The sequence below is a fragment of the Macaca thibetana genome, chromosome 8 (genome assembly GCF_024542745.1).
Source record: "Macaca thibetana thibetana isolate TM-01 chromosome 8, ASM2454274v1, whole genome shotgun sequence".
Classification (NCBI taxonomy): domain Eukaryota; kingdom Metazoa; phylum Chordata; class Mammalia; order Primates; family Cercopithecidae; genus Macaca; species Macaca thibetana.
In genome coordinates, this window is record NC_065585.1 from 110,356,279 (window position 1) to 110,382,955 (window position 26,677).

Consider the following 26,677-nt stretch of genomic DNA (forward strand, 5'->3'; position numbering starts at 1 on the left):
CCTCTTGATATGGAAAGGAAAGCCTGTGGACCCTTGCATTGTCTTCTAAACCCTCTGTGGTCTCTGCTTTGCTTAGGGCTGCCTTCTTTGACTCTTGGACTGGGGTTGAGGATGAAGTCTGCAGCCGTGGATGCTTATAGTTGTTGACTTGATTTTGTCATGGCCTGTTTTTCCTCCCAAATGATTCAGTTCCACCTTTCCTTTGGCTGGCACTTGTCCATTTTTCTAAGGTCCCTGAAATACCCACTATATCTGGGACATTTGCCCTGGAATTCAGAATGGTCATGATATTCCTCTAGGCCATGACAACTCCATCAAGATTTCTAACCAAAATCATCTGTGACCTTTCACAGATGGACTTCCTGGTCTCATGGGATCAGAGAATAATTCTGGTTCTGTCTCTAATTAAACTCCATGTGACCAAACAATATTGCTATGGACTAACCTTGTGAGACAATATTTCTCAGTTAACTCACTCCTACCTCCATCGCCCATAGATTTCCAAATTGAGGGTAGGGCATCCACTTTTGTTTAACTTCTCAATGGAACTAATCCCTAGACTTCAGGGATTTAAGCTTGTTAAGGAAGCCATAAAGTGCTTCTCTGGGGCCTTTTTTCCCTATTAGGTTGGTGCAAAAGTAATTGTTGTTTTAATCCTTCCTCACCTTAAATCTATTCCATTAATGAGAATGGAAAAGATGGACATTCCACTCAAATTTTCTTCTTATCTGATACTTTATTTTCGTGATAATTCAACTTCTTTCTACATTGGCATTTGTCTCTTTCTGAGATCATAAGATGCCAAGGAAGAAGCTAAAATCTAAAAGTGCTCTCTTATAGTGCAATGAAAATTGTTCAAGGGTTTATTACTGGCATTATTTATTTTTTTTTTTTTGAGATGGAGTTTTACCCTTGTTGCCTAGGCTGAAGTGAAATGGCATGATCCCGCTCACTGCAACCTTCGTCTCCTGGGTTCAAGTGATTCTCCTGCCTCAGCCTCCTGAGTATCTGGGATTACAGGCCTGTGCCACCATGCCTGGCTAATTTTGTATTTTTAGTAGAGATGGAGTTTCTCCATGTTGGTCAGACTGGTCTCCAACTCCTGACCTCAGGTGATCTGCATGCCTTGGCCTCCCAAAGTGCTGGGATTATAGGTGTGAGCCACTGTGCCTGGTCCCATAATTGTTATATATAGATTATCGTATATATTATATATTATGTAATATAATTATGTAATTGATGTAATTAATATAATTATATATTATATATTTTATATATAGTCTAGATTTATTTTCATTGATTCACTCAACTAATACTACTTATTTAGCCTATTACTTTCCAAAATGTGTGCTTAGAGTCAACGTTCTCACGAACTTATAGTCTCATGGAAGAAATTAATTGAAAAACTAATAGGATAATCACGATAATAAATGTGTTATTCTAAAGTAAGATACATGCTCTGAATAATGGGAATAGCAATTGAGAGAGAGTTAAAATATGACCAAGACATGGATGTAAAAGACTTTTCTTTAGGGAACGATATTTGAACTGAATTTTTGCAAGTATTTTTCTCAGTCTCTTCATTGTCAAATTTTTTATGGCATTTCATTTCAAAGTTGTGTATAATAAGATAATATCCCCATATTTGCATCAGAAAGCCCCAAAGATATTTAAAGATATATAGTCATCTCAATAGCTGCTAAACATTTGATAAAATTCAACTCCTGTTCACATAACTTGCACATTTCTCATTTGGTTTGCTCCTAAGCATTTTCAACTTGTTTGATTTTTTTAGTTTGCTTTTAGTATTTTCAGTATTTTTCCTTTCCTATTGTATACGGGATTGATTTCTTTTCTAATTTTATAGGAAAGCTATTTTAATGCATTTATCTTTGGCACTATTTCCTTTCTCATAAGCTCTGATTTAAAAACACATTCTTTAGATTTTTTTGGATAAACAATCAAATTATACCAATTAAATCTGTCTTATTGCATGGCCTCAGTACATTGTTTAATTCATAGTGATAATAGAAATATTAGCCCTATTACTGAATGTATTTGGAAACAATTGTTTCATCAATATACGTGAGGATTGTTGTAGGATTCTTGTATACTATCTTTATCACATTATGGTAGCATCCTTTTACTACCAAGACTTTATTATCAAGAATGGGGTCGAATTTTATCAAATGCTTTTTAAGCGTGTATTGAGATAACTAGACATTCTTTCCTTTCATGTGTGCTGAAGTAGTGAATTACATAAATAGGTGAGTATATGTTCAATCCTCTCTGCATTTCTGAGAAATGCTCTCCTTTGTCATGAAGTACCATCCTTTCCATATGGTACTGGCTTATTGAAAGAGTCAATGAATTTAGATTTTGAAAATCTATAATTGAATTTGAATTTAATACGTATCTGACTCTGCTCAAGTCACTTAGTTTTCATTAACCTTAATTCCCTCATGTATAATATGAGTACATTCTATGCTACATACGCAAAGTAACTATTAGAAGTATGTAAAATTGTTAAAATTCTTATATAGTAAAAATCACAAATGTCACTTATTAAACTTAATACTCAAGAGAACTGAGCAATTATACTTAAATCCCTCACATAGCAGGCATGAGATACATGATATGGTATCAATGAGGATGAACTGAGTACATTGAATCACCACTTTGGGCAGCTATACTTTACTCCAAAGGCTTAGCGCCATCAACTGTATGGATGAAGAGCCCAAGGCACACAGGTGGTACCTTAATTTTCCCCAAGATTGCATCAATGTTAGAAATGCTATTAGAGATTTTTTGGAGGGTTCAGTGATCCCAACCAATAATTATCAGCTAGTAGCTTGGGTACTTCCTCAAGAATAAAGACTTACTTTGATAGTTACTTAGAAAGAAAATGGCCCGTGGGATGATATTTTGAAGACTGTCCACTAGATGGCATTACAAGCCTGTTGGAATTGTTTTAACCAGACATTTCTTCACCAGTTAAATACTAATTAAAGATACTAGTAAATGGAGGTTAGTGACATAGCATTATCTTTGAGAAAGCTGTCTGTCCCTATTTGTTTGAATATATGCTGAAGGTAGCAACTACATAAAGCCATCTAGGGACAGGTTTACCTTTAGCCCTCACTTGAAAGGAATCACCTCTATAAGGAAAAGAATTAAACTACAGCAAATGGACAGGACTCTCAGAACAAAAAGTCAAAGGTATTTTATCAAGAAAACTAAACATATTTTTGTATTCAATTGAATTACCTAATTATGAGATAAGTGGATTCCAAAAAAAGCTTAGATAAGTATGTCAATGACAGCATTAAACATGGCTTTTGAAAAAAAGCTGAGTAGAATGACAATGATGAAATAATTTTAGGTTTAACTCAGAGGGTTACTTATTCTGTCACCTTTTTGGGATTGCTGTTGGCAAGAGAACACTTAAATGAATGGAATTTAGATTGTAATAACAAACAATATAAGGATGATTCTTACTAATTTTTATGACAGGAACTAAGAGCCAGGACTTTTGACGGGGATGCTAAGTATTTATCCACCCTAAACAAACTGGCTTTTCTGTTTTATTCTACGCTAACACTTCATTCGTCCCTCCACACATTCCCACCACCTCTTGTTCACTTTACGCACTTTTATATTAAAGAATGAGACACTTGGCCAGGCGCAGTGGCTCATGCCTACAATCTCAACACTTTGGGAGGCCGAGGCAGGCGAATCACTTGAGGCCAGAGACCAGCCTGGCCAACATGGCAAAACCCGGTCTTTGCTAAAAATATAAACAATTAGGCAGGCATGGTGGCACACACCTGTAATCCCAGCTACTCAGGAGGCTGAGGCAGGAGAATTGCTTAAACCCAAGAGGCAGAGGTTGCAGTGAGCCAAGATCATGATGCCACTGCACTCCACCCTGGGTGACACAGTAAGACTCCATCTCAAAGAAAAAAAAAGGGAAAAAGAATGAGACACTTTACCTCTTTTTACCTCTCTTTAATCCCTTGAGGAAGAAAGAACACACCCAAATCAGATGTTCATACTTTTCAGAGTAAAGTAATCTATGGGTGCCATTTGGAGTCATGGGTGGAAATGCTGCCTTCAGTACATATACTGGCACCTTCATCTGTCAGCACCTCAGGTCCTGTCTTCATACTTTGAATATTCTTATTACAGGCTTGAGACAGTTGCCTAATAGGTTTCAAAGTGCTGTCTTTACAGTGATGAAATAGTAGATACTTCATCCACAATTATTTTGTGATTTTTATAAATGGACATGCCTAAGAAGGAAGGGATTACTTTCCAATGGCTAGGGAGTCTTGGGAAAGAAAAGATGCAAAAAGACCCCAAAGACATAACATATCATAATCTCATTACCTAGAAGTAAAATCTCATAGAACTCAGGAAACCTGAGAGAACTAACACAATCTTCCTGTGTTAAAATTTTAGCTTCAAACTTTACCTCACAGTTTGGGGAATTTTGTCCTCCCAGTTAATGAGTAAATGGTCAACATTTTAAGGCATGCCAGTCTCCTGAAATCAAAGTTCAAGTAGAAAGGTCTCAGTCAGCTTGCCTAGTTTACAAGTGTTGAGTCATGCTGACTAAGGGGCAGGGGTGCAGAGTGGTAGGGGGGAAGGAGTCATGCCTTCACACAGGTCATGTGAATAGCAATTGCTCTATTTTAGGACCAGAGAGCTCTCTGGGGCCCTGGTCAGAGTTGCTAACCAATAGGAGAGGGAGAAGCTATAACTGCCCCTTTTAATTCAGTGGGAGAAAAATGTTTGGAATGTTATTTATGTAACTGTGACCTTAATTCAGTACAACATGCCCAGGCAGGTAAGACAAAATCTACCATCAAGTAGGTAGATGTCTGAAGGGTGTACTTTTAACTTTTCAAATACACAACTACTTATCGTGGAATAATACTGTCATAGACACAAAATGAGACTATAATGTGATGTGATTCACTTAAAAAAAATCAAGCATAAGAGAAGGGCATATACTCAATAACTTTTCAGAACTCTTCTTTATGAATCTTGGTAATTCTTGTTGATATATAGGAGTTAAAAAGAAATTATTTTGGCAGATAGTGAGGATAAGGAAGTCCTTGGCAAGGTTTTTCTTTTACTGAAAAGCAGCCCCCAAATCATTTTCTTCTCTGTCAAAGAGCAGCCTGTAGAGTGGAGCTGCAGACATTGACAAGTAAGCGAGAAGCTTGCACAGCTGAATGCTGGCAGTTGTGCCAGTAGAAAAAGGCTACCTGGGATTAAGCATGATCAACATGGCAGCTCCATCTTCCCTTTCTCTTTGCCAGCCACGTGTACAGTAAGGAGCAGACAAGGTGGGCTGGCCAAGTGGAAAGCCCATTTGTATAATAGGATTAGGGTGGGGCAACCGGCCTTTCCTGCAAGCTCTGTAAAAGTCACACCTGGTTGAGCCAATCTATGGGCCCTACATAAATCAGACACTGCCTCCTCAAGCCTGCCTATAAAATCTGTTGCAGTTTGCCGCAGGCTGGCTTTTCCTTTTTGGACATATCTTTCTGCTCTTCTCTCTCCTTTCTTTGCCTATTGAGCTTTCCACTCCTTAACCCACACAATGTGTCTGTGTCCTTAATCTTCTTGGTGCCAGACGATGAACCTTGGGTACTTACTACAGACAATGATGCCACTTTATTTTGAGAACAGATTTGAGTTTTGGAAACAGCTGCAATGTAGGAAGCTTGGAGGAGATGGAGAGAATCACTTAGAAAGCTGAATAATTGGAAAGGTAGAAGCTATAGTGTCTGATCCCTTTTTTGTTTTTCCTTTTTCAAATAGGAGCTTCTTTAGATTTTTCAAAGATTGACCCTGCCTGTGGTAAGGGTAGCTTGAGATGTACAGTCATTACCTGTGATATGGTAATACCTGCTTCTCTCCCAGTGAAAGTATTCCATGACAAATGCATCAAGTTGGACAGTCACCTTCATGGCCTTTAAAGGACTCAAACATCAAAATTGGATATACTGGTGGAGGAAGCCTAGAGCTAAAGAGTTGAGATTTTTGGGTCATGTTCCAGCATAAGGAACTCCAAAGATCATGTGAATTTATCCTGATTCTGAAATTTCATTTCTATTTTCTACAGTAGAGTCTAATGCTCTAGGAATATGTTTTGGGATTACTTTTACTAAAGCGAAGTTTGCTTTATTTGCATTTAGGATAATTGGATTTGGCATATAGGAACCCCGAGAAAAGACTAACAAGAAACCTATGCTAGATTAAGATCTATGTGAAATTGACTGAATCAGCCTCTATCTTTATTAGGGATAGAATCATAGGATTTAGACTAACACTGAAAAAAATGAGAGATTTGGACGAGGTGAAAAGGAAGTTTCTGAACCTTCTGTCCTGGTGATCTTTGAGTTGGAATGTGATATATAGCAGCCTATCCAGAAAGCTTTAAATTCTGTGATGCCCAGTTTCAGGAAGAATAATGACTTTTTCACTGGCATGTCATCATGATCACTATTTTTTAAACTTCAAGTAGAGTTTATTGTTTATGGAGGCTGGGAATTTGTCAGTCTTGATCAAAATATTTGCAAAAGATAACTTGAGAAGAAATAAGGAAAAGGGAAAAGTAGCCTTCTTTATTGATACTTGTAAATTTTATTTGTGGGTTTTTTGTTTGTTTGTTTTATTTGTTTGTTTGTTTTTGAGACAAGGTCTCGCTCTATTGCCCAGGCTGGAGTGCAGTGGCGTGATCTTGGCTTACTGCAACCTCTATCTCCTGGGCTCAAATGATTCTCCCACCTCAGCCTCCTGAGTAGCTGGGACTACAGATGCATGCCACCATGCCTGGCTAATTTTTTTTTTTTTTTTTTGGTAGAGGTGGGGGTCTCACTGTGTTTCTCAGTCTGGTCTCAAACTTCTGGACTCAAATGACCCTCCTGCCTTAGCCTCCCAAAGTGCTGGGATTATAGACAAAAAGCACTGCGCTTGGCCTGATTCTTATAAATTAAAGCAAGTCATCCTGAAGCTTTGAGCTCTATAGATCACCTACCTGAGCTATATCTAATAAGTTACATATCATACATATGACATGTACATGTGATTATATATATAACTATATATAATATATATATATAAACTACCTAAAATAGTATTTGGAAAATTTTCTCTTCAAGAAAGTATTTCTATGGACTTCGACAAGACTTTCTTGCTCTGTAGTTTTCGTCCTTCCCTTCTTATTCAAAATACTCTCCTGACATAAAACATTTAGGTGACTAAAATGTGATCATCTTTCTCATTAAAGGAACTCAGACCATTTATACTATAAGCCACCCTCTCTCTACCAAGTCAAACAAAAGTAGCTTCTCATTTCATCCTAAAACAAAGAGCTTATAGGAGCAGAAGTGATGAGGCAGCTAGAAAAATGTACATAGGAAAGAATCCTGAATGTGGGAGCTAGTGCCACCTTTGCCTTTGAACAGCTGTGTGCCTTTAGGCAAATCACACGACCTCTTCTGGCTTCAGTTTTCTGAACTGCAGAATGTGGAGTTGAATGAGAGTTTCCAAGATGGTGGATCTGTAACCAGTCTGCACGTTAGAATCACCTGTAGGCTTTGAAGGAGATGAGTTCCTTGCAGTAAAGAATAGCGATGTATCCCCAGAGCCTAGGACACGGCACTTACTTAAGGTTTCCAGACCTGTCAGATAACCCAGGACGTCCAGTTAAATTTGAATTTCAGATACACATGAAAAATTTTTAGTGTAAATAGGTCCCAAATATTTATCTGACAACCCTACACATAATGGTCAAAATTTCTTTGTGGAATGAATATCATTGAGCCTCTACCCATGGGAATTTCAGATAAGGAATGCCACGTGGTAGGGGAATACGTTTCAATAGCATTTTTAGTCACATCACATGGAAATCTTATTTACTCTTTTCCCAAGCTTTACTAGCCTTGATGGAAGCAGTTTTTCACCCTCTGACAAGAATTATATCAATTGGGATGCTTTAGGTCCTAAGTAAAGTATACCTTGATTAAAATAGCTCAAATCATAAGGAAATTTATAGGTTTACTTAACGAGACATCTGGAGCTAAGATGATGTCATGCAGGACCCAGGTGTTCCCATCATCTTTCTGATGGGACATCCTCAGTGTGTTGGCTTTCACTTTCAGGTTTGTCCTGTTACGTTTTCAACATGGCTGTTGTATCTCCATATATCATGTCTTCACATAAATATATTCAGGGAAAAGAAGGGCAGTTTTGTGTTGTACATGTCTTTTCAACAGGAGAAAAGAAATCTTTGCTAAGGATTTCTACTCTAGAAAACTTCATCTTAATAATCATTGGCCAGAATTGGCTCACATGCCCATGGCCAAGCCCAAAGGAAGGCTGCAATGCAACTGTCAGATGTTTTCACTCCTCCTGGTGGGAGGCAGCTTCTGTAACAATGAAGGAGGTGGGTGAAAATTAAATGTCATAAAGGCACCTGGGTGTCATCACCAACTATTACACCTAGGGTAATCTTTTCCTTTCAAATGACACTAACACATGAATGGGTTCTTGGTTGATAGACGAGTCTGAAGGAGTGGGAAATACATCACTCTTTAGGAAGTGGTTTCTTTGAAGGCCTTGATGCATTAAATTCTCACCTGAAAAAAAAAAAAGACATCTACATTGGTTCCAACATGGTTCGTTAGTTGTGCTATCATTTAGCCAGAGTGATTAGAGCTTTTAAAATACACAATGACATTCATTTCTGCACAGAAAAAAAATAAATTTAAAGAGTTTTTTTTTTTTTTTTTTTTTTTTTTGATACTGAGTCTTGCTCTTGTCACCCAGGTTGGAAGGCAGTGATGTGATCTCTGCTCATTGCAACCTCCACCTCCCAGGTTCAATTCTCTTGCCTCAGCCTCCCGAGTAGCTGGGATTACAGGCATGTGCCACCATGCCTGGCTAATTTTTATGTTTTTAGTAAAGATGGGGTTTTATCATATTGGCCAGGCTGGTCTCAAACTCCTGACCTCAGGTGATCTGCCCACCTTGGCCTCCCAAAGTGCTATGATTACAAGCATGAGCCACCACGTCTGGCCTAAATAATGCTTTTTTCTTGTTCTGTTATTCACCTCAGTTTTTCATATAAAAAATATGGCAGAAAATCTCACTGCATACACACACACACACAAATTTTAGAAATGGCAGAATCCTCATTTCATAGGGGGCTTCTTAGTTGGAATTCATCCAAGTGCACTTTCAGGCTTAAGTACACTATTAAGAAAGGTAATATAGATGATAATTTTTTTTTTGATATGAACGACTCAAGATTCTGAAAGTGCTCTGCATGCTTGTTTTAACCTGCAGTCACTTTGATCAGGGGGAGCAGAACAAGGTGTTGCAGTGTGAGGAATATTTAACTAGCCTCAAGGCCTGCAAAGGCACTCTGGCCCAGATTTTCACACAACGTTATATGCTTTGTTCATCATGTAAGTGGGGTGGGCCGCAGAGGTGGATTCTTCCACGTGCTTGTAAAACACAAATATTTAAGTGTATTTTCCCAAAGCTTATATAAAATTCCAAGTGGTATACAAAATACATTTAAAATGCCACATACGGAGAAAAAAGAAAATAAAACTAGTATTTAATGAAAAGCTTTGGTATGCCAGACGTGATGCTAAATGTCTGACATCTTTGGATTTATGTAATCTTGAAAGCAACGTTTTGAGTTATTTTATAGGCTATTGATTCACCCAAGGTCATATAATCTAATGAACATCAGAGACAGAATGAGAGTCATTGCCAAAGAATACGTCTGCAAAGGAAGATATGTGGAGTTTTTACAAATACACACTTGATAAGGAAGGTTTTTCTTCAGCTGTATCTTTGCCTGTCTATTAAAACAATTTCTGCTTAAGGTTGAATTTCAGAGCAGGCTTTACACCCAAAACAGCACTCATGATCATTGGTGAGATACCTAATCAGAGATTGTTTTCTCGAATGATCTGCACATTTTCTTTTGCCCACTGACAAGGATAGGTACATTCTCTGGAGTTCACTCCATTATGCATTCCAAGCATAGCAGCTCAATCATTAATTATTCTCAGGAAGAGTGGCCCAAGTTCTCTTCCTTCTTTGAGTGATAGGATAGAACAGTAAAAAACAAAACTTTGGGTACTCAGTAGTTAAGCAGCATGTGATCCAACAGCCCAATTTTTTTTCCTCAAAGTTTAGTTTAGATTCAGAGGGTACACGTGCAGATTTGTTTCCAAAATACATTGTGTGATGCTGAGGTTTCATGTATGAATTGCCTAGGGTAGTGAGCATAGTACTCAACAGGTACTTTTCCGTCCCTTGGTTCCCACCCTCCTGCTCTTGTATTCTCCAGTCTCTATTGTTCCCATCTTTCTGTCCACATGCACCCAATGTTTAGCTCCCACTTATAAGTGAGAACATGTGGTGTTCATTAGTTTGCTTAGGATACTGGCCTCCAGCTGCATCCATCCAGCATCCTAACTGTTACAGATCCTCTAATTCTACACTGCTCCCTCATTTTCTGAGGGTAAAGGAGGGGGAATGGATTTTTTGTGCTGAAGGAACAAGTAGCTTTGAACCTTCTTAAGGCAGTAAATTTGAGTTGTAGCACAAAATACCATAGTTTGTTTGTTTGTTTATTTATTTATTTATTTATTTTTGAGACAGAGTCTCACTCTGTTGCCCAGGTTGGAGTGCAGTGTTGTGATCTTGGCTCACTGCAACCTCTGCCTCCTAGGTTCAAGGGATTCTCATGCCTCAGCCTTCCAAGTACCTGGGATTACAGGCATGTACCACCATGCCCAGGTAATTTTTGTATTTTTACTAGAGACGGGGTTTCACCATGTTGGCCAGGCAGATCTTAAATTCCTGACCTCGAGTGATCTGCCCACCTCAGCCTCTCAAAGTGCTGGGATTACAGACGTGAGCCACCATGCCCGGCCCAAAATAGCATAGTTTCTAAATCTTGAGCTGTGTGTTAGCTTCTCAGAAAGGCTCTGATATACATGCATAGGTGTGTGTAGTGATCATTTGAGGAGAGGGTGGGAGTTTGGGGGAAGCCTTGAGAACAAAGAAAATCATGCAATAGATTCTCATTATTGCTGGAAAAAGATAGAAGGAAGAATCTAAAGGTATATTAGTCCAGTAAAAAGAAAACAATACTGCCCAAAGATTCTCTTACAGAAATTTTTCTGGTTCCTGGTAATGAGGACATAGTAAATGTTTAATTTACTGCTCAATGTAGAAAATGTATTTATTCAATCCTTTACTGAATACCTTTTATGTATCAGATACTGATATAGGAATGAAATAGAATTATAAACTGACATATAAGATGGAAAGTGTCACAACAAGAAAGTTAGATAGCAAACTTTAAGAAAAATGTAGGAACAAATTTTAAACCATTCATTCTTTAGTGTGACTCATGAATCCCATGTCAACTTTATACTGTCTCACCCACTTATTATATAAGCTATCAGTGAGGCCCAAGGCCCTTGAAAAATTCTGCTCACTTAAAAAGAGTGAGAAAAGTGGTTTTGAGTAGAACTAATAATTACTGGGTGTATGAAAAAAGTGTTATGTTGACCTTTTAAAATAGTTTAAGTCAAAGATTGCAGCCTAGAACATAAATTTCAACTGTTACCCAAAAGAGACAGCTTCAGATTTTAGTATTTAAAAAAATTTAGCTTACTCTCAGAACTCTAATATTAACTTTCACTTGGAGGAATAGCTTCTGAAATCTAACCTGAGCCAAAGGAAAACTTCTGTTGATAATTCTCTAGCTCGGAGAACAATTCTGTGCCACTCCTGGTGTTTGTCTTGACCATTCTCTTGTCTATATCTGATTTGCTTCCAAACTCAGAGGTGGGGGGACAGGGCATTATTTATACTTATTCCAAAACCCTAGCATTGCCTAGAGTTGCAGACCAGGTAACCCTAGGGCAGGCCCTGCCCATACTTAACTTTAGTGGCAGGCTGACTCAGACAAGAGAAATCCTTCGTGGATTTCTTACTATTAATTCTTTTTGGAGGAAATGTTCTCTGAACTGGAAACGAGTTCACTGAAAGTATGTGAAAACTAGCTTGTACCCTGGTTCATTAAGGGGTCACACTGGATTACACAGCTGAAAGGAGGGGTTCCCTAATGGTTCATGAAACCAGGAAGAAGACTGATCCAAAAAATGCTAAACGTATGAATTGAAACGGAACAGTAGATTGCCCCAATATTCAGAAAATGGCTGAAAAGATTTTCAGTTTTCACTCCAGGATTGGGCTCCTGAAGACACACTGAATCTCGAACAGTAAAGGTCTTATGTATGATTTTTTAAATGAGATTTTAGCTAAAACAACTGGTAGACAAGTTTCCTTGACATCTTTATAGAATGTGTTAAACCTGTTCAACAAAAATATACTGAAAGACCCCATGTAAAAGGACTTCGAAAGGTCATTTAGCCCAGTGTGTCTCAGCTGCTGCATCACACCCTGTGATCCATTCAAATATCTCGTTGTCCTTTCAAAGATTCCCGTTGATCTTTCACTTCTCTACTAGTCTAACCTCATCACTAATTTATTCCATGTGTGTAACAATCATTCTCCTTGCTCCTACAATGTTCTGCAAATCTACAACACTCCTATAGTGAAAATCACAGTGCTGGACTTGCTGTTACAATCAAAACTTTGGCTTATCATAGAGTAATTTAGTCTCTCTCTCTCTCTGGCTGAAAGCAGGACATCTAATACCTTCTAAGGTCTCTAAAAAAGAGGTATGGCCATCTTCACAGATTCTTCATGAACAGTCTTCTTTGAGTTTTAAACCTTGCATCTGTTTTCTCCATATTTTCTTAACCAAAGCATATCCCACTTCGTCTGGGCACCGAGTCTCCTGGGTTAAGATTTTGATTTCTCTTTTCCTTTCCAGTGTATTTCTCTGATTGGCCCTCATTCATATCCCATAGCATCCAGTGCTCATATAATGCAAAGAGCTCCATGTTCCCTGGTGCATTCATATTTGTGCATATGGTATGTATCAAAACAGTTTTTAATTTCATATAGCTGTGCAGTCACTGCTGGTGTCTCCTGCTTCTAGAAACCTTGCCAGTACCATCTGTAGACACTTTAATTATGCTTTCTGACCAGAGGGCAACTGGCAGGAATTAAATATGTTATGATTATATTCAATGAAATCTCAGGGTTCCAGTGCTTTAGCTCAGAAACAATACCAGCTGGCCTTCAGTAGGAGACAGAGGTTAACAAGACCCCCATTTCAATGGCAGTGACATGTCTAAAGAGTAGCAGAACTCAGATCCTACACAAATATCACCCATTGGCTGGTCAAGATAATAGGACTGGGTATGTAAATGACAGAAACAGAAAACTTGTCTGGGTGCTGGATGTACCTTTTTGGAACCAGGAGGAATTATTGTGACTGGCTTTGGGATCACAGCAAATTAGTCAGGCTGACTTACTGCAGCTTTAAGGACTCTCCACAAGAAAAAAAAATACTCACTAAATTGAAGGAAATGAGCTTGCTTAGCCGACCCTCCGTGTAGCAGGTGACCTGGATGTGAGGGTGGGCAGGATATCTGTGGAGCCATGTAGACCAATGTCGTTTCAGCTGACCTGCAAATTATCCCCTCCCTCCCTCAGTAGTCTACCCTAAAGTGGCATGATTCACATATGACCACAGATTAACAGTTACATTCCTTCTACAGTTTAACTTTCTGATCATTTTGTTATATATAACTACTTGCCTCCCTACGTAGCCCTCCATATTAAGGGTGGTTTTTGGGGAAATGATGCACATGCACCATATACACTCATTGTGGTAGGAACACCTGGGTATTTTGCATTTTTGAAAGGGACCTTCTGCTTTTCTTGTGAGAATAGTGTCAAGTGAGTGGAACGTGGAGTTATGTATAAGAGGAAGGAAAGGAAAATAGACATGCAATGAGTCCTTCATTATATGAGACTGGTGAGGGAATTTGTGTTATTCAGAAAATTTGAGTCCAAATTCCAGAGATTAGCTTGCAGAGACAAAGGATAGGACTCTTTGTCCTTTGTTTTAAAATCAACTTTATTGAGGCGTTTTTGTGTACAATAAACTGCATTCATTGAAAATGTACAACTTGGTGTGTATACTTGTTAAACCACTGCCACAATCAAGAGAATATTTCTGTCTTCCAAAACTACTTCCTTGACTCCTTTCTTTCCATCCCTCCCTTTACTCTTGGCCCCAGGCAACTCTGATCTGCTTTATTGTCACAGCTTTTTTACATTGTCTAGGATTGTGTATAAATGGGATCATACTCTTACTTCTGAATTCTTACATTCAACATAATGATTTTGGCATTAATTCATTTCTTTGTGTGTAAATTAGTAATTTTAGAAATTGTTGAATAATATCCCATTGTATGGATGCACCCCTTTTTGTTTATACAGCACCTGTTGGTGGACATATAGATTGTTTCCAATTTTGCTTCTAGTACAGAAAGTTGCAATAGGTTGTTTCCAATTTTTGATTACTTTGCATAAAGCTTCTATAAATATTTGTATACAGGTCTTTGGACATATGTTTTCACTTCTTTTGTGTAAGTACTTGGGAGTGGAATGTCTGTGTCATATGTTTAACTTTTCAATAAATTGCAAAACAGCTTTTTCAAAGTGATTGTACCATAATACATGCCCACCAGCAAAGTATGAGAATTCCAGTTGCTTGACATCATCACTTATATTTGGTATTGTTCATCTTTTTAATTATAGTCATTCTAATGCATGGATAGTGTCATATCATAGTTTTATTTCAATTTCCCTGATGAATAATGTGCTTTACATCTTTTTATGCCATTTATATACCTTCATTAGTGAAATGTCTGTTCAAATTGTTCATTTCTTATTGAATTCCTTGCTTTTCTATTATGAAGATGTAAGGGTCTTTATATAGTCTGGAGACAGGTCCTCTGTTGATTACATACTTTGAAACTTTTTCTACTACTCTGTGGGTTGTTTTTTCATATGCTTAACAATGTCTTTTTCAAAGAGCAAAAGTTTTTAATTTAAGTCTGTTTTCTTTTAGAGTTCATTGTTTTTTGTCCTAGCTAAGAAGTCTTTAGAAAACCCAAGGTCATAAAATTTCTCCATTATTTTCTTCTAGGAATTTTATTGCATTAGGCTTTAACTTAGGCCTATGAAAATTTTGAGTCAATTTCTGTATGCAGTTTGAGGTAAGAATTGAGATTATTTTTAAGTATGGATATCTAATTGTTTCAGGACCACTGAATCTCCTTGCCACGTGTATTAAATGTCAATTGGCCACGTAAATGTAGATCTATTTCTGGACTCTATTCTATTTCACTGTTTCAGATAGCAATCTTTATGTCGATACAACACTGTCTTGATTACTGTAGATGGTATAAGTTCTCCATTTTGTTCTTTTTCGAAATGTTTTGGCTGTTCTAGATCCATCTAATTTCTAAATAAATTTTAGAATCAGCTCATCAATTTCAGTGTTTCACTGAATGCTTGTTGAAATATTGGCTAGGATTGCTGTGAATCCATAGATCAATTTGGGTAGAACTGACATCTTGACAATTGATTCTTCCAATGAACTATGACTTGCAATCTTCCAATACATTTATACATGTTTTATTTCTCCATTTATGAGATTCTTCCATCATTTCTCTCAGCAGTGTTTTCTAGTTTTCTGTGAGGAGTGCTCACACGTCTTAAATATATTCCTAAGTATTTTTTACATTTTCACTCTTACAGATCACATCTTTAAAATTTAGTTCTCCAATTGTTTACTGCTAATATATGAAAATACAATCTTTTCTGGTATTAACTTTACATTTTGCAACCTTGCTGATTTCATATTGATTTTAGTAGTTATTGCACAGAGTCCTTGGAATTTCCTATATAAATACTCATCCCATCTGTAAAGTGAGTCCAATTTTTTTCTTCCTTTCTTGATTTACTTTTTTTTTTTTTTTTTGAGATGGAGTCTCTCACCCAGGCTGGAATGCAGTGGAGCAATCTTGGTTCACTGCAACCTCCACCTGCTGGGTTCAAGCGATTCTCTTGGCTTAGGCTCGGTGTGTGCCACCAGGCCTGGCTAACTTTTGTATTTTTGGTAAAGGTGGGTTTTTGCTATCTTGGCCAGGCTGGTCTCAAACTCTTGACCTCAAGTGATCTGCCTGCATCAGTCTCCCAAAGTGTTGGGTATACAGGTGTGAGCCACTGTGGCTGGCCCTTCATTTGCTTTTGATGTGATTTTTGTTTCACTTGTTTGTTTTTTCTTTACTCTTACTCAGTTGCAGCCAGTTTTCACTGTTGCTCACAAGGGATAACCCAGCACTATATTGAAACCTTGTTTTGGAAATGACAGTGAGAAGAGGACACAAACACAGCAGATGCACGGGAGCACGTGGGGGCGATGGGACTTTTTAATTTCCTAAGAAATTTAGCAGAGATACCCAAACTGCTTATCACTGAGGGGCAGGAAAAGAACTGATTGAATAAAGAAAGTGAAGATGCAAAGGTATACAGTTAGCTAGAAGCAGAGCTAGACTTCAGTCTTGCTCTGCTGTTCCTGTTGCTCATGGGTCTGTCACACTGAAGTCCTTTGGAGCTGGTCAGAAGGAAGGAGAAAATGTGTTAGAGATGTGAAGGAACTGGATTCACGGTGGCTGGAAAACACTTACAGACTTTCAAACTATTAGTGATTTCCAAGTTAGTAGGCCAGTGTCAGCCTTCGGCAAACATGCCAATTGGATCCCTCTTCTCCTCCTCTGCACGTTCATTGCTGGCTGGAGAAAGCAGTCTCAGTCTCCGAGTCTCAATTTCTGGGCCATTCTCTCTTCTCTAACAGTATTAAACTCACTTCCCAGGGTCAGTTTCCTTCTTCCCCTCAACAAAAGTTCTCAATTAAATTCTACCCTGTACCTATCCCTTGACCTTAGTTATATTTTAACAAGATACATCTGAAGATGTTTTAAGTTCCAAACAAGTGAAAGCATAAATATAAGAACACCACGTATAAAGGAAAGGAAATAGCATTTATTGAGCACAGGTACTACATGACATCCAGAGTTGTTATTTAATCAAAATAAGATACAAAATCAGATTTATATTCTCATCATAGATAAAAGGACTGGGTTCAAGAGGTTAAGCATCTTGTTTAAGACTATAAAAATGAATTTGAGAAAGAATTTGAATCTCAGTCTGAGTTTTAAGTAAAGGCCCTTTCAATTATGCCTTTCTGATTCTTCAGTATTACTGAGAACCTTCATCATATCTGCTGACTTACCACTGACTGTATGATATGAGTTGTACACTTGTTTGCAGGAGTGTATTTGCCAGTTTATTCCCCACTCCTAGCATAGGGCATGGCAAATAGTAGGTATTCAATGTTTGCTTGTCTAATTGATTTACATATTCATGAAATCATGTTTCTATTTGTGCTATTTATTCACCAATTACATACTTTTTAAAATGGCCGAGCATATATGTTTAGAGTAGGAGTCAGATAAATAAGCAATTCACTGTACATAGTGATACCAACTATGCTAGAGGAGTGAATAAAGTATTAAAGAAGCACAAAGAAGAGTTACGTAATCTGGCATTGGGGGTCAGCAAAGGCTCCTGGATGAAAGGCTATTTTGACGTTAAATGTGAGAATGATGCAGTGTCAAAGACACTCCAAACAGAGGAGCAGTTGTGCAAGACTGGAAGTGAGAGAAGTTGACACATCTAAGGAAATGTAAATAGCTCAATATGGCTGGACATAGAATGTGAACCATAGAACAATGAGGGATGAAGGCAGAGAATGAAATAGGCATCAACTATGAGAAGACCGTTATGTTCTGTTAAGGCTTTATCCTGAGGGAGCCACCAAAGGTATAAAATCAGTAGATGGCAGGGTCAGATGTTTAAGTCAGAAAGAACTTGGTGGTTTTCTTGTGGAAAGTGATTGAAGGGCAGATCATGGCTGATTTGAGATGAAAAACGATGGTGGTCTACTCTAAGGTAAAGAGTATGGGACTGGGGCAAGTAGGTGGATTTGAGAGAAAAGTAAAATTAATAGAGTTTGGTCACCGATTTAGTTTTGAGAGTAATGGAGAAGGAGTTGATAAGGATGATTCTTAGGTTTGGGGCTTGAGAAATTGGTGGGCAGTAGTGTCATTTAATGAGCTCTCTTGAGCCCAGGTGAAGGATTTATCTGTAGAAGAATATCTCCAATGACTGTCTTCCCAATTTACTAAAGCATGAAATTAATATTTATTTCACTAAGCTATTAGGTCCCTCACCCAACTAATATGTCATATCTCTTTACAATACCGTCCTTTTCTGTGTCAGTAAGGTTGCAAACCTTATGCTCATTATTGGTTCCTCCTCTTCTCAACGCCTCCCCTTTCTTCTTCTTCTTCTTCTTTTTTTTTTTTTTTTTTTTTTTTTTGAGACAGAGTCTCGCTCTGTTGCCCAGGTTGGAGTGCAGTGGTGCGATCTTGGCTCACTGTAAGCTCTGCCTCCCAGGTTCGTGCCATGCCATTCTCCTGCCTCAGCCTCCCAAGTAGCTGGGAATACAGGTGCCTGCCACCATGCCCGGCTAATTATTTTTTCTATTTTTAGTAGAGACAGGGTTTCACTTTGTTAGCCAGGATGGCCTCGATCTCCTGACCTCGTGATCCGCCCACCTGGGCCTCCCAAAGTGCTGAGATTACAGGCGTGAGCTGCCACACCCGGCTCACCCCTCCACTTTCAATTAGTCATCAAGGCCTGTTAATCATTGCTTATCAATCAGTGTCTCCTGAGTCAGCCTGTCTTCTATCCCCACCAGTCTGAGCCCTTATACCTTCATGCCCACACTATTTCCCAGCCAGCAGTTTTCTAGCTCGTCTCCTTACCTCCAGTTGTTGCCCAATGCACTCCATCTGGCATCCACAAGGAGTGATTTTCTTTAAACAGTGTTTTCATCGCCTCTGTCCCTCAGATGTGTTCAGTGCAGTCTTCTCTAGCCAGATGAGTTACTCATCAGCTTCCCAGCATGCCTTATGCATTTGCACGTAGGAAACCTTTGCGTGGAATGTGGCTTTCTTCTAACACTCTCCTTTGCCTTCCCAAGCAGTCTTCATTCTTTTGGGCTCAGTCCAGCCTCCATGATCCTCCTGTGACCATCCATAACAATCCCTCCAGTCCCTGAAATCCTTTGGCACATAAAACCAATCTTGTACACTTTCTTGTGTTGTTCTCTATGTAAGTCTTGTCTCCCTATCTGAGCAGAAGGCTCCTGAAAGGTGATATAATAGGTCACTTCCCCAGTCTGTGGTGCACATTCAGAAGGGATCTGATTCTGATCAGTTCACTTGCTGTTATTTCTTGCTGCCAGTTGCCTTTGTAATTGAACACAGGTTATGCCAGTTGGATGGATAATTGTCCACTCCATCTGGGATATCCTTGCTAGTCTAGGTCCCTGTCCAGTTAATAGCAGTGACCTATGTTTGGTGCCAAGACCACAACTCTGGCTCACATTCCCACACTCAGCCATTGTTCCTCACGTACACTGCTGGCTCTGAGTGGCTAGATCTGGAGAGTCTTCTATTTTGGCCAGTCATGGTGCAAAATCAGCTTTCCTATTGGAACATCAATCCAGGAGGCCCTTGTCACTAGCCCAGGTGCCTTCTGTCATTTTGGCTAGCTCCCCTTTAGGAGTCTTCTCTGTAAACTAGTAGATATTTTCTTCTTCAGAAACCACATTTCCATACCAAGGTTTATTTCAAGTTCTATATCTTTCTGGCAACTGCAGTCTTCCTTATTATTTTCCCCTCCCTCAGCAAGGAATACCTATCTACCCTACATGAACATAGTGAATAGGGTGAGCATGGGTATTGGAGGAGGGTCAGTGAATGATGTCAGTGACTCTAACTAGAACAAAAGTGATTCACCTCAAGGTAATCTATGGTCACACCTTATACAAAGGAGAGAGACTTGTTTCATTTTTAGATGCCTGTGCCAAACATCATTTTCTCTCTGCTTCTTCCTCAACCCCAAATCCATTCTCCACTCTACTAAAGAGGCTGCCATGTACAGACAGCTTCTTCAGGGAATGTTTGTCCAGTATTTTCCATGAGTTTGGGTAAAAGGTGGGGCACCTTCAGGAGACTGCAGGCTGGGAAGTGAAATGAGAGGGGCCAACTATTTATTCCTCTATTGCCTGCTTGCCTCATAGCAGTTCTGGAAGTGGCTCAATCATCTATGATGGCCGGGCATGGTGGCTCAAGCCTGTAATCCCAGCACTTCAGGAGGCCGAGGCAGGTGGACCACCTGAGGTCAAGAGTTTGAGACCAGACTGGCCAACATGGTGAAACCTTGTCTCTACTAAAAATATAAAAATTAGCTGGCTGTGGTGGTGGGCACCTGTAACCCCAGCTACTCTGGAGACTGAGGCACAAGAATCGCTTGATCCCAGGAGGCAGAGGTTGCAGTGAGCCAAGATCACACCATTGCACTCCAGCCTGGGCAGCAGAGCAAAAACTCTGTCACAACAACAAAATCATCTATGGAAAAAGGACTGGCCAGGTGCCCCTCTTCCATCATTTCAACTCTCTTGACTTCGATAACACCATTGCCTCCCTGTGACCTTTAGGATCAGGAGTAGTAACAGGTTCCCACTGTTGCTAGTCCCTGAGCACTTTAACATCTCTTGACAGCTCTCTTAGCTCTGTTACTTCACTACATTCTCTTTGGCTAAACTCTTTTCAACATGCTGTCTGTCTGAGGCATGAACCCTCATTCCTACAATGCCCTCTCAAAGAGCACCCAGATTTATCTTTATGTTACTGAGGGATGGATCTGGGCATATCTGTCTATCCCAAGACACAAAGCATGTGGCTGACTACTATAAAATCATTTAATACCCTAAAGAAAGATATTAATAAGCTAAATTCAGTTCTTCTGTGTGAATCCAGCGTTCCTGTTGAAGCCAGCCATGCTTCCAGCTGTGAACTCTGTTAGCACTGGTGTTCTGATATTGCACTGTGGGTTTGGCCCTTCACCCTGCAGGGCCCTCCACTAATAATGAAGGATTGAAACTATATTATCTTATCATCTGACAGTGGTGGCACATTGAATAGATTCAACAGCCTATCTAAAACCCAACAAAATGTCTCTTCCATCTCCCAGCTCAAAAAATTATAAGACATTGGGGCTGATATTATGGATGAATCTAGCTAATTTGCAACTGTCTGAGAAAATGTCTGTAAAAAAAATTATTTCAAGAGGGCTGATGCTTAAACATTGCTACCTTCAGGGTAACTTGGAAATGATCTGTTTGCAGTCCTTTCTGTTTAACACGGGCAATGTCCATTTTCAGAACTAGAAGCATCACTAGTCATCTATGATCAAAGACAAACTCCAAGCAAATGCCTTAGCAGAGATTGCTGCTCTGCTGCTTGTTGGAGGCCTCAGCAATTTTTGTTTCAATTATTTTGTCTCCATACATCATGTTCCTGTAAGAAATTTCCAACATATTTCCAAGTTATTTTAGCTGGGTATTTTCTCTGCCAATCTCTGAATTGGTGTTCCTATATTAAGAAGCAAAGTTTCTACTTTTTGCTCCTTAATTGTTCTTCCCAATGGAAAAAAGGAGGGAAAGGATCTCAGGATTCTTTTTCTCAGAATGTAGTGTACCTGTCTCTTGGGAAGAGTTTTTTCAGCCAAATGTCAAGTTGAAGGATCCAGAAGGGCCAAACACATGCAAATTTGAAGCAAGGGTTTCCAAAGCAGAAGTCCAGCACCAACCCTGTCACACATGCGTAAAACAAATTATCCAATGGGAACAGCACATAAATCACTCAATAGAGGGTGCCAAAAAATTTCATTGCATTCTTTCCAGAATCTGAAACCCAAACATGCAAGAGTTCCAAACTCTTACCTAAAAATTCTGAAGGGAAAATGAACTGTGAATAGCTATGGAGAAAGCATAAGCAATTCATCCACCTGATGGGACCACCTGCTAATCAGTGTTCACACAGTATTTTGTGTCCAGCTATGAATCAAAATTCTTGAGCTAAGTTTAGGGCCTAAAAAGCCAAAGACCCCTGTCATCATCACCACTGCTATTTACCAGTGACTGAGCCAGAACTGGTGTGAGTTTCTATGTTTCTTTAAGGATGTTGATCTACGTGGGTTGTGTCTGATTTTGAGGGAGGAGCATGGGCTGGTTCCAGGTGTGATGGTTAATGGGTAGTGCAGTAAATCATGGTCATAGAAACTAAGGGCCTTTGGAGGTGAGGGCTTCAGTTTCTTAACCCACTGTATGCCCATGGAAGAGAACTCTGTGTTAGAGATGTCTAAGGAAAAGTACTTTCACATATGTTTTAGTGAATGTGCTCTTGCACAAGATACAGGATCTTGTATAAACTTTTCTAAAAACCATTTATGGAATAGACAAGAAACAAACATTTCATATAGGAAAATGTCTGCTCTCCCAGGTGTAGGAAGTAAGTGGGGTCAAATACGAGGAGCTCCAAAACAACAACAACAAAACAAAAACAACTAGAAAAAAAGAAATGGATTTCCCTCAGTGTTCAGCTATAAAGTCAGTGCTCTGAAATAGATTAGGGGTGCACAAAGCCTTGTACTGAAGCACAAGATGTGATTAAATGTATCTATGTTTTAGTTTGTCAGGGGTGCTATAACAAAGCACCACAATCTAGGTGGCTTAAAACAGCAGAAATTCATTGTCTCATGGTTCTGGAGATGAAGAGCATAAAATTAAGATGACCTCAGTGAGAAAGTGACATTAGCATGATGGCAGAGTGACAGAGACCAGTCTTCATCCCCTGACAAAAATGAACAAATACGTAGTGATCCATGAACAAAATTAGCCTTGGGAGGGCTCAAGAGCCCAATTAAGAATCTACAACACAGTCGAGCAAAAGTGGAGAATAAGTACACAAAGGATTTCAGGGGAGATCCTGAAGTGTCTGAAGATGGCTAGGATCAAAGAAAAAGGGAGAGGCTACCAGGATCAACTATATAGGAGGTGACACTGTCCCTAATGGCTGCTTTTGCAGAAGACACTGGGATCTTTCTTTACTGCGGTTACTAAGTTACTAAAGCAATTCCTGTTGTTGATCCCCTCTCCTGGTAAAGGAGATGATGTTGCACCTTGCCCCGCCATCCACAAGCACCCAGTTGTGCTGCCCTGGTACTAGAGACACCACCTTTCCAAACCTGGCATTACTTCAGACCCTGGACCTGCAGTCACTCTTGTGTATGTCAGCACTCCAGACCCCAGCTCCACAACTGTTCTGTAAGTACCTGTATTCCAGTCCCTGGGTCTGCAAACATACTGCATGTGTCCACACCTCAAACACTGACAATCCTACTGCTGAATATTAGCCGTGCCCTGGGCTTTGGAGCCTTGGTTGCTCTGTGTGAACCCACACTAAGGATACCAGTTTGGTTGCTGCTCCATGAGTGCCTATACCTTTGATACCTGAGTCACCTCAACAGTGAGCCAACCCCAGATCTTTGAGGTGATGCAGCATCTCGTATGTATGCACTCCAAACCTGGCTCTCCAGCTGCACCGTACACACCTGTGCCTCAGAAACTGAAGCCACCACTGTAATGAGCTAGTCCACACCCTGGGCCAAGGAGCTGTGGTCTCTGGGCATACCTGAACTTCAGACACTGGCTCTGCTGCCACAGTGAGTTAGCCCATATGTTGAACTCTGGAGATGCTATAGGTCTATATACAGCTATGTTTCAGACTCTAGCTTGGTGGTTGCTCCAAAAACACCCACATCTCTCACACCATTATCAATGAGACACCAGTGCCATTGCTGCCCTGGACCTTAGAGCTGTGGGTCCCTCACATGCTCACATGTGCCAATCATCTAGTTTCTGGCTCTGTGACCATTCCATGAGTGTCACACATTAGACCTCAGTGCCACTGCAAGCACCTGTAAGCTGGACTCAGAACCAAGAAGGGATTTCCTTGGCCACAATTTCCGTGGTGGAATAAAAAATCAGGAGGAAATCAGTAGCCTTCACCACAACACTCCAACAGCCCTCACTGCTACCAAAGATGTCTACAGCACTGGCTGCAGAGGAGCACTGTATTCTTTGCTAATGCCAACCTCAGATGACAGACCTGGGTGGAGGTTATGCTGCTGCACCCTCACTGGAGCCAGAACCACTGCACTCCACCCAACCAGTGCCCTAGAATGTAGCCATAATGTAGGGCCTTTTCCTGCCAAAACCAGTCTATAAAGTTTGAAAGAGATGATCACTCCATCAAATGCACAGACCTCAACACAAGGCAGTAAGAAACATGAAAAAACAAACATACCACCAAAGGAATGCAACAGTTTTCCAATAATCGATCATTCCAAAATGGAGATCTATGAATTGCCTGACAAAAATCAAAATAATTATTTTAAGGAAGCTCAGTGAACTACAGGAGAACAGAGACAACTTGATGAAATCAGAAAATCATACAAATAAAATTAGAAGTTTAACAGAGGGATAGGAATAATTGCAAAGAACCAAACAAACTGGAGCTAAAGAATACAATGAATAAAATAAAAAAGCGCAATAGAGACTACTAACAGAACTGATCAAGCAGAAAAATGAATTGGTAAACTCAAACGCTGGAAATTTGAAAATATTTGATCAGAGGAGAAAATGAAAAGGAGTGAAAAGCCTACAAGATTTATGGGATATCTTCAAAAGAGCTAACAATTACATTGTAGAATTCAAGGAGAATAGAGACAAAGTTTATTTAAAGAATTAATGTCTGAAAACTTCCCCAATCTTGGAAAATGTATAAACATCCAGGCACAGGAATCTCAAAGATCTCCAGCTAGATTCAATCAAAAGAAGACCTATCATAAGCAAACTGTCAAAAGGCAAAGAGGATTTTAAAAGCAGCAAGAGAAAAAAGGATCCTCACATACAAGGGAACTCCTTAAGCCTATCAGTGAATTTCTCAGCAGAAACTTTGCAGGCCAAGAGAGAATGGCATAATATTCATTTAAAGCCCTGAAAGAAAAAAATGTAAACCAATAATACTTTACCTGACTAAGCTGTTCTTCAGAAATTAAGGAGAGATGAAGACTTTCCCAGAAAAGGAAAATGGAAGGAGTTTATCACCACTAGACCTGCCTTACAAAAAAAAATGAAAGAATTCTTCAAACGGAAATGAAAGGATGCTAATTAGTAACATGAAAACATATAAATTATAAAACTCACTGGTAAAGGTAAGTACATAATTCAGAATACTCTAAAACTGTAATTGTAGTATGTAAAATCACTTATTTCTAGTATAAAAGGTAAAAGAAAATTATTAAAAAATATAATTTTAAGGGATACACAATATAAAAAGACATTATGAAATCAAAACTAAAATGGAGTAAACATGTAGTTTTTGTATGCAATTAAAATTATCAGCTTAAACTGTTACAAAATGTTTCATAATAACCACAAAGCAAAAACCTATCGTAGATGCACAAAAGATAAAGAGAAAGGAATCAAAGCATACCACTACTGAAAATTATGAAATTATAAAGACAATAAGAGGAACAAAGGAACAAAGAATCTACAAAACAATCAGAAGATAATTTTAAACTTACTTGAGACAGGGTCTTGCCTTGTTACTGAGACTGGAGTACAATGATGTGATCACAGCTCACTGCAGCCTTGACTTCCCAGGCTCCAGTGATCCTCCCACCTCAGCCTCCCAAATAGCTGGAACCACAGGCATGCACCATCATGCCCAGCTAGTTTTTGCATTTTTGGTAGAAATGGGTTTTTATCACATTGCCCAGGCTGGTCTTGAACTCCTGAGCTCAAGGAATCCACCCGCCTCAGCATTTCAAAGTGCTGTGACTAAAGTGTGAGCCACTGTGCCTGGCCAACCAGAAGATAAGTAACAAAATGGCAGTAGTAGGTCTTTACCTATCAATAATTCCTCTGAATGTAGGTAGATTAAATTATCTAATGTAAATAAATAGAGGAGTTTGAAAAGATTTTAATAGTAAAATTAAATGCTATTTATAAGAGATTTGCCTCACCTGCAAGGATACAAATAAACTGGAATTAAAGGGATGGAAAAAGATTCATACAAACAGAAACTAAAAGAGAGCACAGGGTACTAAGCGACTCTTAGTAATGAGATGTTAAATCAAAAACTGTAAAAAGAGACAAAGCAGGCTGATATATAATGACAAAAAGGTCAATTCATCAAGAGGATATAATAACTGTTGCTGGATGTGGTGGTTCATGCCTGTAATCCCAGCACTGTGGGAGGCCGAGGCAGGTGGATCACCTGAGTTCAGGAGTTCCAGATCAGCCTGGCCAACATGGTGAAACCCCATCTCTACTAAAAATACAAAAATTGGCCAGGTGTGGTGGCGCACACCTGTAATCTCAGCTACTCAGGGGGCTGAGGCAGGAGAATCACTTGAACCAGGGAGACGAAAGTTGCAGTGAGCTGAGATTGTACCACTGCACTCCAGATTGGGTGACAGAACAAGACTCCATCTGAGAAAAAAAAAATGATAAATATGTAGGCACCCAACATCATAGCACTTAAATGCACATAAAGCAAAATTCATAGCTCTAAAAGAAGAGACAGATAGCAATACA

General features: G+C 39.3%; 1 protein-coding gene across 1 annotated transcript in view; it reads right to left on the minus strand.

Annotated features, from left to right (window-relative positions):
- Window positions 1-26,677, minus strand: part of MAK16 (MAK16 homolog) — a 1,030,778-nt gene that overhangs the window by 398,108 nt on the left and 605,993 nt on the right. The gene's annotated exons all lie outside the window — the stretch shown is intronic.